Source organism: Heptranchias perlo, chromosome 17 (assembly GCF_035084215.1).
Source record: "Heptranchias perlo isolate sHepPer1 chromosome 17, sHepPer1.hap1, whole genome shotgun sequence".
In the NCBI taxonomy this organism is placed as follows: Eukaryota; Metazoa; Chordata; class Chondrichthyes; order Hexanchiformes; family Hexanchidae; genus Heptranchias; species Heptranchias perlo.
In genome coordinates, this window is record NC_090341.1 from 22309484 (window position 1) to 22328539 (window position 19056).

Here is a 19056-nt window from a genome sequence, read left to right on the forward strand (position 1 = left end):
GCTGCTCCGTTTGTCCACCTCTTGCACCAAGGCCTCTAGCGCATCATCAGAGAACCTTAGAGCATGCTCTCCCGCAGGCGCATTCTTCCAAGTATCACAGCCCAGGAATCACTTCTCGCACCACTTCCTGCAGTCACAGCGCACCTCCCCTTTAAGAGGTGCAGGCTGCCTTTAAGTAGCGCTAACCACTCCCGATATCGAGGCCTGCTGCTGATGCGTGCAGCCAATCAACAGTGCAGGTAGCGCTGGCTGCACATAGATATCGTTGAAATCATCAGGCAATACAAATGTTACGTGCTGCCTGCATCGTGACCAACGGGCGTGGGTTAATCGACCAACGACATTTTTGGGTGTTATCCCGAATATCTCTTATAACCCCCTATATCTCTTATGTAATCACACCACACAACCCTGCCACGGTAACCTCTGTAAGACATGCCAGATCATCAACACAGATACCACCATCACACGAGAGGACACCACCCACCAGGTGCATGGTTCATACTCCTGTGACTCGGCCAACGTTGTCTACCTCATACGTTGCAGGAAAGGATGCCCCAGAGCATGGTACATTGGCGAGACCATGCAAACGCTGCGACAACGGATGAACGGACACCGCGCAATAATCGCGAGACAGGAGGGTTCCCTCCCAGTCAGGGAACACTTCAGCAGTCAAGGACATTCAGCCACCGACCTTCGGGTAAGCGTACTCCAAGGCGGCCTTCGAGACACTCGACAACGCAAAATCGTCGAGCAGAAATTGGTAGCCAAGTTCCGCACCCATGAGGACGGCCTCAACCGGGATCTTGGGTTCATGTCACGCTACACGTAACCCCACCAGCGAACAAATGTTATCTGTTTTTAATATAACGGGTCAATTGCTGTCTTTTCCTTCCGGATGTTTCTATGTTTCTGCCTCTCTCGCTCTGTTTTTTTAATTGGCATCTCCACATCATCTGGCCATTTGTATATTCGGTGGCCCTGTAGGTAACACCTATTTGTCTGAACACTTTGGTTGCCTTGGCAATGGGCAGTTGAAAAGACTATCTGTAATCACCAGGCATTGTTCTGTGATTTATAAATGCGAAGGGTTCGAGGATTTCATTTCCACATTCACCTGAGGAAGGAGGAAGCCTCCGAAAGCTTGTGGATTTTAAAATAAAATTGTTGGACTATAACTTGGTGTTGTAAAATTGTTTACAATTGTCAACCCCAGTCCATCACCGGCATCTCCACATCTTATGTAATCAGCGTACTATACTCCTATTTCAATCAACACAGACTCCCTCGTTTGGTTCCTTGTTTCTGAACTAATTATTTTACATTTATCACATTGAACATATCTTCCACCTATTGCAGTTTCCTAAAAGATCTAAATCCAGCTGAATCAAATTTTTTTTTAAATTTGTCTTGCCTCCTATTGGAGATTTTGCTTATCATACTTCTATACATATTATTAACTACATTTTAAAAATAGAAAGGAGGCAGCCTGAAAAGACCTCATTTATGGCAACTCTCTGCTTCCTGTTTTCGAGCCAATTTGCTGTCTGGTGCCATATTTCACACGCTATTCCACAATCCCCGACCTTAGCATTAATCTGCAATATGGAACTTTGTCAAAAGCTTTCTGAAAATCCAAGTATATAATATGCACTGCGTCTCTCCATCCAGTATGTCAGTACTACCTTTAAAAACTCCAATAAGTTAGTTAAACCTGACCTCCCACAATCCGTTCTGACTGTCCTTTAACAGTTATGCTTTTCTAAGCACACACTCACGACATCAGTGTCGACAACCTCGTTCAGAAAATTGGATAGACGTTCTAGTGCTAACTAAAAACTATTTGTATTCATGATTTGTTGCTTTTGGGTTTCTGTTGGTATTTTCTTTTTTAAGCATGTATATGTGGTACATATGCTATTGCTAAAAATAAGCACATGAAGTTACCATATGGGTTTATGAGAAAAGTCCTTGAGCAAGTCACTGCTTGGAGTTATGGTTCTCAACCAAACATTAGTGAGTACCCTTGACTATGTAATTAGCCAACCATTCTTGACATTTACCTATGCAGCAGCCCACTTACCAGCATTCAAATACTGGTTACATTTTGAATGTTGGCAAAGAGCCACTTGGAAGTTTTGACTTTTTGCCAATATTCCAAAGGCTAAAAATGAACTTTAAAAAATCTACTTTGCACTGGTTCAGTTAAACTGCAGCCAATAAAGCCAAAGTGGTATTAGACTACTTTCTTAAGGAGGTCTCACACCCCTTGCTAAAATTCAATCTCAGTGACTTCACACCTAAGCTGTATGACATATTTTGCATTGGTGCAAAGAGATTTTGGCTTTCCATCTACACAGAATGTATAATGCAATTGGACTATTACAATACTGTTATAGATAAACAAATGTTTAGCAGTCTTTAAAAGAGATTAGACGTTTCTATAATTAAGGATTCTGTCTATTCCAAAGGTAAATAACATGTCAGCAACCATTTTCTTTCCCATTTTAAAATGCCGGTAAAATTATTCTGCTTCACCTGTGCTGAAACTTTAAGTTAGGCTGACACAAAAAAGTCCAAAACTCAAAAGGACTGTTGTCAGGTAGAAGTGGTATACCTGGTTAAGCTTTAAAAGAACACACCTTAGTTAATTAATTTTAAATGTGGAAAAAGCCAATTGAATGCCACCTTTGCTCACTCTGAGGAATGCAAACACCTGGGGCATGATTTTTACTTCGAGCCGGGAACCCAGCGGGTGCACAGATATTTGCATGGGGAACCCCGAAGTCAAGTGAGTGAGCCACATTCTACAATCACAGCCCAATTGAAGGTAAGTATTTGAGCTTCTGGGTTTCCCACGCACCAGGTAGCCAGATTGGAAGGCTGGCTGCCTGTCGGGGAGGAAAGGAGCCGCGAATTGGAGTGGGGGGGAGGGAGGGAGGGAGAGATCAATTGTGGGCTGTGGAAAAAATCGGGGTGGGGGGGAAGGGGGTGGTGTGGACAACATTGGGTGGGCCTTGGAGAAGATCGTGGGGGTGGGGATCCACCAGGTGAGCTTGTTGGGCCTGGATGAAGCACTCTTGCTCCTCCTGGCCCACCAGCAGTGCAATAAAGGAACTCACCTCATGGATCCGGCCCTTCTCGCCTGCTTGCACCTGATGTGAATCAGAAGCGATGGGAAACCCGAACAGGCAAGTTAAAATTAGTTTGACATTTCTAATACACAAAAAATTAGGTGTCTCAACTATCGCAATAAGGTACATTGCCCCTTTAAATATCGGCCTGCTGGCTTTAAGTGGAACTGGGACTTTCGGGTTCCTGTTGCATGCACGCGCTTGGGTTAAACCCAGAAGTGGGCGCGTTGGAGCCGGGTTGCAGTCCCGCTCCAAAAACAAAATAATTTTTACTGCCCACCTGCCCCCAACCCACCCATTCTTGGGGATTAAAATTACCCCCCTGGTTTGTGAAGTACAGTGAAAAATATAAGTTAACGCTTGTATTCCAACAGAAAGGAAATACATGAACAAATGTCAAAATGATAATAAAAATAATTCTTGAAAAGTGGCAATAAAAAACAAAGGCAAAGACTATTTTGAACTGTTCCCCAACATGTGGAGCTTTAACAAAATCAGGAAGCCAGGACATTTTCCATGTGTGTCTTTTCTAATCCAAGAATTAGATTGGCACCCTATAGGAGGAGATTTATTCTTAAAAGTCTTCAAGAAAATTTGAACAAGTAGGGCAAAGGGTAGACAAATGGATTGGGGATTGCAGAAGATTAGATCTGGTACATGGCACTGACTGTCCTTCAATCTTCAAACATGAACTTGTATCCCACCTAATTCAGAAGCCACCCAAGTTCTCCTTTGGAATGACAATATACATCAGATCAGATAAGCAAGGTTTGGAAGGCTGTTGCCGGTTGGATTCCCTTTCAGGATATTTACTCACTCGAGAGAGTGGAGATTCAGTAGGTAACAGCAAAGGTCGATAGACACCCAGGGAAGGGGACCTATTATTATTATCATTTTGGGCGAGTTGGATGGATTGACCCTTCCTTTGTTAAGTAACTGATCAAGTGATGTCAACTTCTTCCTCTCCAACAGAATTTAGGTTGCTTGTTAAAAGACTCAAGGCATGACAATACAAGGTAATTTTCAAACAGAACAATCAAAAGCATATAGAATTAATAACATTTTAAAAAATCTAAATGGCTGCAGAAATCTATGGTTTAAACATAGTTAGGAAACGAAGGAGGGCAAGCATTACAAAAGAATAGCGCACATCTACCAACAATTATAACTATACCTTGAGAGTAGAACTGTCTAGGCTGTTCTTTTTATTAATGGACCGACCTCCATTTTAAACGCAAGGCCTGCCTTCCATAGATATCTGCAGCCGTTTAGATTTTTTTAAATGTTATTAATTCTATATGCTTTTAATTGTTTTGGTTGAAAATTACCTTATATTGTCATGCCTTGAGTCTTTTAACAGGCAACTTAATTCTGTTGGAGAGGAAGAAGTTGACATCACCAGAACAGTTACTTCACCTGAGGAGCCCTGGCATCTGCCTAGCTCTGTTGGTAATGTCGATTCCATCAATAACCTCTTGATTTGTATGGAATGCCCTGACTTGAGCTCCAAACAGATGAAGAAATCTCCATTCATGCTTGCATATGTACCTGCTTTTTAGGTCAGTCCTTTCGTCCTAGACGCTATTGATGTCTGTGCAAATTCCTCACGATATTCTTCCTCCATCTGTTATATTCAATACTTGGTTCCAAGTAATATTTTACTATTTTGGAAGCCTTCTTTGATCAAAAAGCTCAGCCAATTTCAGATAATCTCTCATTTTTAAGCTGTTGTTTGTTCTTCACGTCACACTTCAACATTAAAAGGAACAAAATAATGGTACAATCATCAATGATAAGATTGGGCTTCTTAATTCCTTCCATAGGTTTCTTCTGTGCTAAACTGTGCTGCTCAGTGCATGCAAGATCACTTTCACTGTTACAACAACAATGCATTTTAGATTATTTTTTTTGTAAGTCATAAAATGTCCTCCCCTTTCCCTCCCGGTTAACATAATTTTATCACTTTTCTGTATTTAGCTATTTCTATGGAATCACAAGAAGTTTATGCAGAGATGATACTATGGAAATACAGCCAAGGGCAAGTTATGTACAGCCCTGTTTGCATTCTCTCTCCCTCTCTGCTGGAGCTCAGTCAAGTTACTGAAGCTAGAAGCATCTGAATGTTTGCTCTATTAACACTACATTTCACTGCAGGGTGGTTGATTTCAATTATTGGGGCATGTATTCGGAGCAGAAGAAAACTAATGAAGTGATATCAGCCATTGCTGATGCAACCCCATTTAAATCTTCATTGCCAGGCAACCCCAAGGCTTACTGTGAGAATGACTTTAGTCAAAGTTTGCAGCACTCTGACTCCAGAGTTTAATCAGCATGAAGCTCATAACTAGGTTTGTTTCTGTGCTGTTCGATTTGGTTGATTCGCACAAAATTGAAATCACATTTGACCCTGCATTAAAAAGGAAGATCCCTGCTTTGTTCAGAAGTTATAGACAAGTACTGTAATTTTTGTTTTATAAAATTATATATATCATCTGTTTTGTCCTTTGGTAACGGTTTAAAATGGTAGTAATCTTATCAGTTGTTTACTTGTTAATATTTTCTAAACTAATGTGTAAAAATTAATTTATTTATATAACTAAAAAAAGATTCCCCATCACTAATCTGAAGTATTTTCCAAGTTGTTATTTTCATCCAAACGACACATTTTCAAAGCATCTTCGATCTACGGGATCTTTATGTAAATATATAAACAAAGCATTGAAACATTTTTTCAGAGGTTAACACATATTTTTATATTCCAATTTGTATCATGTATTTCAAGGAGAAAGTAAACCGTTCAAAATTAAACAGCTAAAAAGATAAACTTAATATGCAGTTAACTCTATCACTTTATAAAATAATAGTGTTAACTCCCAATGTGTGGTGAATGACTTATCTCATCAGGCTGCGATGGCACGTCTGTTTTGAAATTTAAAAATTATATGAAATACTGGTTTGGTCATGTCTATGACTCAACTGTGTCAATCTTCAATTAGCTGGAAACAAAATGGGAGTTGGAGCAGATTTTCAGACCGAGATCAATATTTTACAAAGTTGCTTTCTTTTCAAATATGGATAGTGTAAACCAAGGGGCAGGTAAGTACAATGTTTTAAACATTAAAAAATAGAGAAAAGGATAGGATAGATGATATGTTACATGAGCTCAGAAAATGTACAATTAAAAGTTAAAAGAAAAATAATCGAAGAGCGTGAGATTACAAAAAGTAGAAAATAGGGGAAGCAGAAGTTAAAAAAATTATTTCAAATTATTTTTAACTGTTCATTTCAATTATATAGGATTAATATTACCATAATAAATCTGGCATGAGTATTATTATTAGTGTAATATTAGTGTTTCTTCCAGCATCCCGATATGTGAACTCAAACCTTATCTTCAAAAATACATGGTTCAGGGAGCCTGAAATTTCCCCGGACCTACTGACCGTCTATGGGTTAAAACAAATATTGATGGTATTACTGGAGTCTGCAGAGACACAGAAGGTGAATTAACATTTATGATCGAAATGGCAAAAATTGCTGAAGCATCCTGATTTTATCTGCTGGTGTTAATTCAAATGATGACTTTATTGAACTTACTAACTCTTCCAAGCTATCTCCTCTGTAATGTGATTAGCACTCTACATAAACATTTTTTATACATAAAGGCAAAAACAAAACAAACTGATGCTAAAGCTAATAAAAGTGATTAAGTGTTATTATAGGTGGCACAGCTCCCTCTTTAAGATAACAGCTAGTATGTTTGCAAGTTAACCTGTGATGAGCATCTCATAATGTCATGAAGGTAATAATCTGTGTTCTTCTTGTATTTTTGCCCACTGTGATAATGGCCCTGATATTTACGGAGATGGAGTGGGAGCGACTGCCAAAGGCCAGGAAACCCGGAAATACAGGAAATGTGGAGGTGCTGCCGAATTTAATGGCAGGACCTCATTTAAATTTGTCTTGTATGTTTCATGCCTGACAGCCAGCAAGATTGGCTGGTTGTTGGGCGGGAAGGCCTGCGGTAGAAGGCTGCAGCCGGGGACCAGAGAGGAGGGAGGGAGGGATCACGGCGGGGAGAGAAAGATCGCAGGGGTGAAGAGATTGCAGGGGGGTGAGATCGCAGGGAAGAGATCGCACGGGAAAAGATCACTGGGGAGAGATCGCGGGGAGGGAGAGATCGCAGGGGGGGAAGAAATCGCAGGGGGAAGAGATCGCAGGGAGAGATCACGGGGAGAGATCACGAGGAGAAGAGCTCACGGGGCAAGACATCGCGGGGGATGAGATCATGGGGGAAGAGTTTGCGGGGTGGAAGAGTTCGCAGGAGGAAGAGATCACGGGGGAAGAGATCACGGGGGGAAGAGATCACGAGGGGAAGAGATCACGGGGGGAAGAGATCACGGGGGAAGAGATCACGGGGGGAAGAGATCACGGGGGGAAGAGATCACGGGGGAGAGATCGTGGGGGAAGAATTCACGGGGGGAAGAGATCGGGATTGAGGGAGAGATCGCAGGTGGAAGAGATCGCGGGGGGGAAGAGATCGCGGGGGGGAAGAGATCGCGGGGGGGGAAGAGATCGCGGGGGGGAAGAGATCGCGGGGGGGAAGAGATCGCGGGGGGGAAGAGATCGCGGGGGGGAAGAGGTCGTGGGGGGGGAGAGAGATCGCAGGAGGGGAAGAGATGGCGGGGAGAAGAGATCACGGGGGAAGAGATCACAGGGGGGAAGAGATCGCTGGGAGGGTCTGGAGATTGCTGGGGGGAATCATCGCTGGGTGGTTTTGTCAAGTTGTGAGGGGGCAGATCTGGAGATCACGGGGAGGGGGTTGGCCGATTGCAGGGAATGAGACAGATAGCAGCAGGTTGGCTCGGGGGGGCCGAGAGGAAGCACTCCTGCTCATCCTGGCCCACAAGCAGTGCTGGAAAAGCACTTACCTGCTGGATCCGACAGTTTTCACTTTCATTCGATGCCAGGTTGCCAAGCCCTGGGAAACCCAGCCCGCAGCCGTTAAATGCAAATGGCTACTAAAATCTGAGGCCAGCAGCCTCATCAACATATTAAAATTACTGACCCGCCTCTCGAGAGCAGGTTACTCACCCACCACCCCCCCCACCCCACCCCCCACCCCACCCCCCACCTCCCCCCCCCCCCCACCCCACCCCAACTCCCCGTTCTGTTCTAGTTAAACCAGAAGTTTGTGGCGGGTTGGGGTCAGCTATCACATTTTTAAGAATTTAACCCCTGCCACTGTCCCTCCCGTCCTGGGGCATTAAAATATCCCCCAGAGTTGCACATGTAGTTTTGTATTTAAGCCTACGATAATTCAGTAGGTTTGATAAATGTAAAATCCATGTCATACCAAGATCATTTTTAAAATCTAGATAAGCTTAAAACATCAACAACAACTTGCATTTAAACATCACTTAAGTGGAATATGCTAGCCAAGGTCTTTGTTAACTCAAAGATTTATAAAGATTAAAAGATTTGGTTTGCAAAACAGTGAACATTTTGCAGTGGCTTAGTTTCTGATCCACATTTTCACTTTCTGCATTTTAATTTAAATGATTTTTCTTTTCATCTACTTGGCTGTCATGGTTTTGGTTCAGGTTCGTTTTGCTGCCAAGTAAAATTCCAAGCCGAGAACCACTGGAGACCAGCAGAGTGTTTCAGAAGCACTTGCACTGAAAAATGAAAAAAATAACATAATGGCAATTAAAAAACATTTTTTTTCTCCAGTTGGGTCATTAATCACACATAAACAATCCATCCAGTGACACCTGGAAGGTTAATATATAAGTCCTGATACAATTACAGATCCCCCTGTTGGCTGACTAGTCACATGAACGCTTATGAATAGAAAGGAAATAGAAACCAGCAGAAAAATTCACAATAGGCAGTTTAAAATGTTGTGTATCATAGGGTGGAAAAAGAAACTTAGAGGCCGACAACTGATTGTAGCTTCCCTACAGGAAGAAGGGAGTAGGGGAAGGCAGAAGACAGGGCTCAATTATTTAGCTCAAGATAATAGAGAAGCAGAAGTAAAGCTTTTTTTGTACAGGAATAGATTTCAGCTTTTACAATAATTACCATAGAGACCAGTTGCAATTAGTGGTTTGTTTGCTTTAGTTTCTGATTTAAGATTAATTCATCACCTTCAAATCATTCTATTGGCCCCCCCAAAATTAATTTTCCTCTCGCAGAAGCTTGAAAAGGATCCAAGCATCAGATGGCACAGCATTTAGAATCTGATATGCTAAGAATAATTCCTGAATTATACACACAGAAAACCATTTACCCTATTTGGAGAGCAGACTATCAGATTGAAAATCAAAATCCGATTTTAGAATCTAGATAGAAATGCAATAACATCCAATATCTAATTTGTTCAGTGATATCAACAGTATTTTGTACCCCATTGCGTTTTGCTTAGGATATAAATAAAACCAAGATGCCTCCTCAAGAATAAACCAAGTGTGCAAACCAAGCATAGTGAATGTTGGTGCTTTGAAATGGCTGAATGATCTTGGACTTGTTTAGATGATAAGATTAGCAATTAGTTGCATCATTGAATTTCTGTGAGCTAAGTACATTCTGTTATTGATTAGCCGTCCACCCTCTAAGTTTCTTGGCATGGATTATCATCCTGAGTATCCGGCAGTTTTCTTCAAACAGAGTACATGATGAAAAATAGAAAACAGCATTTAAAAGATTCAATAGGAGTTCATGTGGTTTTCATACCACTGTTTCAGTGTCCAAGGATCCTGTGGTAAACGTAAAAGCCTAAAGCACTCATAATAACATCTTAAACTGTTTAAATGCTAATGTAGCTTGCATGCGATCTGAAATATCCAAAATATTGGAACCTGTAGGGAATGGAAAAAGGCGGATTTTGAAATAATCATCAGTCTTTAAAGAAACAGCATTCTTCAAATATTTCACTGCCACAGGGAAGGCCTGTAAAAATGCACATTAAAAGACTATAACTTTCAAAGATAAAAACATTACCAGTAGGCATTTTAATCTGCTTCTGAGATCCTAAGTATAACGTGCAGCTGTGCAGCCATTATTAACCTTTTCACTGGCTGTGCAATTTATAATTATCTACTTGTTTTTGGAGCAAAGTTGCACTGTCAGTCACAAAACAAACTAATAATCACATGGCCATATTTAAATTTAAACAAAATTCTTCTCATCGTAACCTTACACTAGGACTTGTGCTGATAATTCTTTCTATAAAATATTGCATCCGTACGCTGTTCTTTTGTGTGGACCACATGTGAAACAGATACTATCCAAGAATATGCCTATATATGATTTTAAAATGTAAAAAAACTATGTAGCAGCTGGAGCTAGAACTACTGCAGCAGGAGTAATAATACAGAGATCAGTAAAGGGATTAACTAAAACAGATGCTGCACTGCACTAAATATTTAGGTTGGCACAGCTCAGCAAAACAGAAAACTGGTGAAAGAAAGTGAAAATTCACCTAAATAAAGAAACCATTTCCATGAAACTCCATGCTTGGAATTTCAGAATACATTAAATATATAAAAAGTAATTGCTCCACAATGGTTTGAATATCAGTGGGACTAATTATATACAATTAAAGAAAGCACTGAACTGGGTTCTGTTACAGCATTCAAATGAATTTATTCCTCATTTTTAACAATGGACCCTTTATATTTAGTAATTAAAATGCTGTACACAGCAGATCTTCATTTGAGCTAAACTTTGGAAAAGGAAGTAAGTAATTGGGAGAAAAAACTCAACCACAAAATTAAATTAAGGATAATTTAAACAAAATTCTTTTCACTTTACCAAGTTTAAATGTATTTACAAATTACAGCTTATGAAACGTGTAAACAACTTCAATCAGATGAAGGCCTGCTGTGTTGATGAAAAAGTGCCAAACACACATACTTGAAATTATTTAAGTGCTGATTGCTTTTGGAATAAAATCAAACAGGGTGTTTACCTTGTGCTTAGGTTTTGTGCTGCTGCACCACTAACGACTTTCTGAGAAACTATTTCCGACTAGTATTTCTGTTTTTCAATACAGCTGGCCAGCAACTCCAGTAAGATGCTTGTATTTTGGTTAAAGAGGATAGCTGTCACCTTTGTAGCAGGGAATTAAATGTTCTCCGTCCTTCTACTTTAGAGGAATGAAGCATTACTTTCAGACGCATTTGAATGTTAGCTTCTTCCATTCCTTTTCATCACTTATTTACTGCTTCAATGGCAAAAATGTATCCATTGTAGCTTGTGGAAGGTACTACTCACTTCTTATCGTTTTGACAGATACGGATAAGATCTTCCAGTTTATGACTAAGCAAAGGTGACTAATTTAAGGTACTTTGGGGGAGAAGTTCAACTCATGGCCGCCCGTTTTCCAGCGTAAAATTGGCAGAAGGTGCCCTAGATTTCTTGCCGCGATCTGCACACTGGAATTGCACCGGACGCCATGTTGACTCGTGTGGCTTATAGTCATCCAGGGCACCTGCCTGAAAGCAGCAGGGTCCTAATAAATATATGTAAATTAGGGTCCTGCACCTAGTTAAGGACCCCTTTGCGGGAGCACTGTATTCTTTCATTCTAAAACCCACCCAGGAATCCTTGGCAGCAACAGTCGGGAAGGAGGCTGCACTAGTGTTATTTAAAGGGATCCTCAGCTGCATTCAGGTAAGAATCTGCATTGCTATCACTTCACTAGGCATGGTCAAACAAACACAAATCCAAAGAAACAGTGCACACCAAGAAACTGGTACCAAGCCATTCATTATTCATTTAAAGATAAAACTAAAGATTTTAAAACCCCTAGTGCCCATCTTAAGCGCTCTTTTACCGAATAACTTTGATAGAAGCTCAGACTAAACGTTTTAGACTGCTTGTGGACTTTTAGGCCTATTTCTGACTGTTTTGGCTGCTCTAGCTGAGTTCAAAAAATGTGGAAAGTTACTTTTTAGATCTCCAGGATAATCTTTGCCCAGGTGCTCATGCACAAAGTTACGCTGCCAACGTGGGTGTGCTGCTTGGTCTGCCCTTGGGACTGGAGGATGAGAGGGAGGACGAGCAGCAAATCAGAGTGGTGAGACCTGCAGTTGCTGGGAGAAGATGTAGGAGGGTGGGCACAGGAGCCCTTACACCATATGAGCATACAGGAACAGAACATCTTACCTCCAGTTAACTGAGGAGCAGTGTGTCCGGCGGTTCAGCTTCAACAGGGAGCCTGTGAAGAGTTATGTCCCTATGTCACTTGTAGCACTAACTGCAGCCCAGCACTAGGCACACACTTCATTGCCTGTGGCTCTGAAGGTGATTTGGGCTTGAATTCCTACGCCTCAGGGTTATTCCAGGCTGAAACAGGAGACATAACAACATCAGTCCATTTGCAATGCATTGCTGCATCAAGCAGGTCACAAATGTGCTCATCACTTTCCTCATGGAGGCAACAAAAAAGGAAGACAGAGCTCTGGGCTTCGCCAGGGTAGCAGGCTTCCTCCAGGTGCAGGGCATATCAAGAACCCGAAGTATACATCAACAGGAAGAGCTTCTATACACTCAACGATCAGCTGGTGTGTGACAACAGGCAGCGCATCATGCAGGTGTGTGCCTGGTTTTCTGGCAGTTGTTGTGATACTTTCATCTTGCTCCATTCCTTAATCCCCCTCTCTCTTCTACCCAGGACATCAGGCATCAGGTTGGCTGCTTAGAGAACAAGGGGTATCTCCAGAACACATGGCTCATGACACCTTTCATGAACCTGACCACAGACGCAGAGGAGGGCTGCAGTAAGAGCCACACCTCTACCAGAGCTCTAATTAAGCAAACAATTGGCATCTTGAAACAGAGGTTCCGCTGCCTGGAGGTATCCTGCAATATAGTCCTGAGAGTGTTTCCAGATTCTTTTGTCATTTGCTGCTTGCTCCATAGCTTTACCCTGCAAAGAGGTCAACCTTTAGGGCCACCTGGAGAGAAAGAAGAGATGTAAGAGCAGGAAGAACAGGAGCAGACCAAGGAAGAGGAAGGGCACCAATTCTGGCAGTTGTTAGAGTTTTACGGCGTAAAATCATCGAAGAATGCTTTGGTTGAATTATCCCTGTGCCCCTTCACCAACAGTCCCTCCTACTGTCAGACACAGTCCTTACATCCTCCAAATGAATGTCCTTAACTTCAACACCAGCATGGGCATTTCTATCACTTCACTCGGCACGGTCAAACAAACACAATTCCAAACACCAATAAAATGGTTCCAAACCATTCATTTTTCATTTGGGAACAAAGTAGTTGTAAAACTAAAGGTCACCCTATGCAAACCCCTAGTGCCTTTCTTAAATGCCTAATCTATGCACACACAAGGTTGCTACCCCAGTGGCTGCAACATGGGAGGCGAAAGGCTGCTGATCATCCATTGAAGGCACTCGTGATGACCATGGCAGGTGACATTGAGGAGCTCTGCCCTTAAAGAGCCTGACTGCAGACTGCAGCATCTCGGAGGTGGCTGGGGCAGTCTGGCCCAGCTAGTTGTCTGGTAGGACTCCTCCTGTCTTTGTCTGCTTCCTGGTATTGTGGGCCAGCTTATCCTGCAACAAGAACAGGAGTGTGCTAATGTGTTGCGTGCTGAAAGGTTGTGAAGATGTGCGTGTCAGGATAGTTTGGATGTCATGTGAAAGGTGCCACAGGTGAGAGGAAGTGAGGGAAATCAGTGGGAAGACAGTAGCTGGTCTAGAGTGTGGAAGTAACGGCAGAAGGAGGTTCAGTGGAGTGTGCTGCTGTGATTGGAGAAGAGTGATGGGCAGCAAGGGAGGGAAGGCCTGTGAGTACTGGGGCTAAGGGTGGTGCAGGGCTAAGCAGAGAGTAAAAGAGATGTGAGTAGGAGTCTTGCCTTGGAGTTCTGGTCAGATCATTGAATTTCTTGTGGCTTTGCAACCAGGTCTTAAGCACAATGCTCTTCACTTTAACCTGCTCTGCTACCTCTGACCACTGCTGCTGGTCTATTTGCCTTGGCACTCTTTTCCCGTCCACCATAAAGAGCAGCATCCTTTTCCTGATCACCTCCTCCATGACCTCTAAAAAAAAATCTGAAAATCAGCGTGCCCTTGTAGAACTTCTCCGAGCTGCCATTCTTTATTTTACAGCAATGACTGAGCTATGATTCAAAACAGCCGAAGTGCACCTTGCCTTTAAGAGATGCTTTTAAATGGCATCACTGCCACATGATTTTCTGCACCCCCCCACCCCCCCACCAAATCGGCGAGCTGCCAACAAACAGTGCAAGTAGCGCTGGCAGCTTGCCAATCATAAAAGAATGAGGCATGAGCACCAACTTGGCTACACCCATCTTACACCTAGTTTTGGTGCAAATTGAATTTCTCTCCGTCTATTTTCTGAAAAATAAAATTGATTATTTCAGTTAGTCAAAGCAAATTTATTTCTCCATATTGATAATATCTAGTTTATCCAAATGTAAATACCTTTTACAGTGATGGTCACTCTGTTCTTCTATCTGATTATCTCTAATTATTTTTTAAATTAATACTTTTTGGTTGCTTTATTTTTTTAATCACAATTGTACCACTAATGATATTCAAATATTTCCAGATGATTCAAAATAATTTTGGGAAATTCAAATAAGAGCTTTAAGCATCTATCTTGTCATCGGAAAGAATCATCTGGGTACAGTTCTGCACTGACTTTGTTAGTAATCTAAGGTTTCCAAATTCTTTGCATTTTATAGACAATCTGGAAATAGCCTTGTGATATTAAAAACATCTGACATTTTCTGATAGATCATTTCTAAATGCACAATTGTTTAGGTGTTATACAGCCTTTTGTGTAAATAGCTAGAAGTGTTACATTGTAATCCGCAGTACGCAGAATACTTAACCCTTTAGAATGTGCAACATTCTTGCACAATATATCAATGTTAGAAGTTTCATCAGACAGTTTCATTGACATGTCTGATTTGTTTTTCAAAAAGCTTAGTAAAAATAGTCAGTCTTATATGCCAATTTCCAGAATTTCAAAATCTAGGGAAAAAATCCATTGCAGCTTGCACTGGAGTAGGTTTGATATTTTCAGAAAAGTGCATGCAATTTTCATTAGGATAATACAAGAGCAGACCAATCAAACATTTAAATCATTAATTCCAAAGCGTTCACAAAATATTTCTGTGCATAATGTCCTAGGAAGGAAAGAACTTGAACTGAATTGCAAAGAACAACATCCTTGTGCAAATGATAAAGAGTGGAGCAATCCAACAACAACACATGTAATAATACAACTAACAATTAACATGAAAACTATTTTCAAAAACACATTTTTCTGTATGTGATGAATTAGAAAGAGTCTTATATCCAACCAGAACTTTTGTCAGCTGTAATTTTACAATTAAAATGGTTGCAGACCACTTCAAGGCACTCCTAATTATTAACAGTATTTTACCCTCATTGGCATCTGCACGCAAGGAGAAAAATCAGTGGGGAAAGAATTACAGCATTGCTTACTTCCAATCATCCCACCATTCACTATTTCCAATCCAATCCTCTATGGCCACTTGGCTGTCAGTTGCAATCAGGATCATCTCTGTCATCTAATATGCTGCCAGCTTTCAATTCTGTGCGCTATTATTCACATGACATGTTATTATACAAGGGAAGGATTTTTTTGATTTCACCAACCACTAGTGCTTTACTCTATGCCCTGTTCTGGTTGAACTCACATAGTTACAGATTTCAGTTCTGGGAGACACATGCACAATCAGACATGCAAGATGGAGCACACGCACAGTGGCACTTCAGATTCAGAGGAAACAGCAGCACTACTATCCCTGGTGAGTATAGCCTGGCCAATATGACTATGTTTAAATGCACCTTATTATTAAGGCCCTGCAAGTGTAGCAAAGGCATTAAAGACTCCAACAAATGGAAAAATCAGTAAAGCTACAAACATTAAAATGGGATAAGTCAATCTATGGAGGTAATTTTTACTTTTATCGTCAGCGATAGCGAATCAGCAGCCCACTTTACATCCTGCCCGATTTTTTTTGCTAGGCCACGGCACTGGAATTTTAAAAATGGAATCCCTGCCTGCTATTTCTATTGAAATTCTCTTTGTTCTTTTCTCTTGCAAACCTGTCAAGCAAATGTACCATTCTGACTGGAGGCATTATATGTTAATGGGACAGAAATTCTCTCCAACCTGTATTACATTGGTTAGCATCCAATGACATAATATTTTTTAACTCCCATCCACCCAGATGATACAAGTAATTATTATTAATTACCAGATAGTTGAGAAAAGAGTTTAGGTTTTCTTCAAGTATACTTGGCTATTGTGAAAGGTCTGCTTTTGACCTGAGGTATCAGAAGCTGCCCAGATCAGGTATATCTACTGAACTCTTTTGCCATGTCTTACATTCACTTGTTTCAACTATTTTGTTCCAGGTTACGGTGGTAAGACAGAATCTGTGGGGTAAAAGTATGCTCGACATAAATTCATCAGTTAACAGATGCTGAAAGGGACTAAATTTCATATTTCAAAACATCTTTTTATTTTGGTCTCAGAAAACATTTTAAAGAACCAGCGAGGGTTATGTATAATATTACTTTTTAACCTACTAATTTATTTTGCTTCTGTATACGTTTATGTCTTAAATTAATAGCCTGAACTACATGATCTGTTAACATATTGCTTTGCTAGATGGAAAAACACTAAGAAGTAATATGGGCATTTTGTGTATCTTTCTAGGGTGTAACTCAAGAAAATGTTATGAAATGAATGCTTCGTAAATCACTCATACAATTAAACTATAAACAGAAAAGTATGTAATTGTTTCCTGAGATGGTTGTTGTATTAACTGACAAAATAAAGTTAAGGAAGTTTGCACAGGCTGAAAGTATTATTTGGTATGTGTACCTCATTGGAACCACAGAACATAGTTATGGCAAAAGAGAGGCAAGTTAGCAATATGAAAAGTCATTCGATCAGTCATCATAATCAGGTCACCCGTATATGACTCAAGGCTTCATTGTCGCAATGTCCCTCTGCCAGCTCCTGCAGCTTTCTGCTTGTTATTTTTCTATTTCCAGTACACAGCTCTACCATCTAAACTTTGGCCAACACATGGTCCTTTCCATATAACCTTCTGAGGATACTGACCTTCAGTTATACCTCCATTGTTGGAACATGCTTTATTACCATACTGAGATCATTCCCTCTCATTATAGGCCTGCATGTCTATACCCAACATTTTTGTTACAGTGCACATTCCATTACTATAAACTGTAATCACGGTATTAACCATTAGCAGGCCATGGGCATGATTACTTATTCTGTCGCTGTCTCCATTGTTGCATTTACTCGTTCATCCCTTTATGTTTTCGTACAATACAAAATATGTCAGCGATTAATCTGAACACAATAATGTTGATGTGGCTTTCAGCTGGTCAAACAGCCGTTGGACCTGTTCTTAGCTCATCAAAACCTAATTTTTAAAAAAAGTTCCTTCCACCTCCAGAAAAGACAAAGAAAGGAAGGAAAGCAGAGAAGGTGGGTAAAGACTTTTTAAAATTAGTTTTGAAAATAAGTAAGGTGTCAATAATAAAATAAGTAAGATGTAACTAGGTAGATCTCTGACATGATTTATCCTTTAAAACAAGAAGGGGTTTCTGAAGAACGAGTACACTTCTTGTCAGACAATACAGGAAAGAGCACATCTAGATGAGTAATCTCACCTGCAGCATACGAAGGGTTAATTTTTTTAAAATATATTTTTAAAAAACTGTTTCAGTGCAGTGGATAGTCTTTAATTTCCCTCAGCTCCTCTCAACTGAAAGAAACTGGGCTGAGGAGGAAGCCAGTGAGCACAATTTGAATATGTGGGCAAAAAGCCCGGTCTGTACCTACTTCACAAAGAGTGATGTCAGTGGGTGGCACCAGTGCTAACATGTTGTCACTACTATATTACTAAACAAAGTATAGAGACAATACAAATTAGGTTTTGTTTTCCTTGAAATTGAGTAGATGTCAGATTATGATGTTCCACTTAGGAACTGCAGGGTCCCCCTGTTGACATTTTCAAACAGCAAAACTTCCCCACAATTGCTACTCAATTGAAAGTGATAACGTTCATTTAATTATGAACCTCATAAGCTACTAATGAGGTGAATCCCAGTCTTCTGACTGCACAACTTATATGTACTGTAAGCAACCATTTGCCATGAATACATCAGCAGACTTCTCAGCGAGAGCCGTTACAAGACAGAGTTTTGGAGGACTTTCCATATTTTTGAGTGAAATATAAACAGATTTTTAAAAATAAATTACATACACAAATGTGCATAAAACAAAAATTGCTATAAACTGTAAAAATGCACTTTCATCCCACTTTTATCAATAAATATACTGTCATCCAATCAATTCATTTCAAAGATAAAAGCACAAACTGGACATTTTTTTCTATTTCTTTGAAAATTATAATCAGAAGGAAATTATCTACGGCTATTTTCCTTTGAAGTTTGATAAATTTATTTTGGAAAATGCTCAAAGTGAAGTAATACAAGGATCCCACTGAAACATATGGTTTGTACACACAGACGCTTTTATTTCAAGTTTACTTTGCAAATCCTTCAATTCCATTCTTGATTGTTGGTATTCCACTCATGCAAATTCCATTCTAGCTAATGCTTGCAGAAGTGTTGCAATCAATTAGTCTGAGATCAGCGCGTATTGCTTCATCTGATGTATTTCAAAGGGTTTGGGTATTTACAGGATTATGGTTTCTATATTTCCCTGGTAAGCCCCTGGAAAGTAGAAGTAATTGACTTTAATGCAGTAAAGAGAAAGTGATGATTTAAAATTTTCTTGTGCTCCCAAGCACAGAGGTCAAGTCCACTACATTGCAGAAAGATAAGTTACAGCTTCAGCG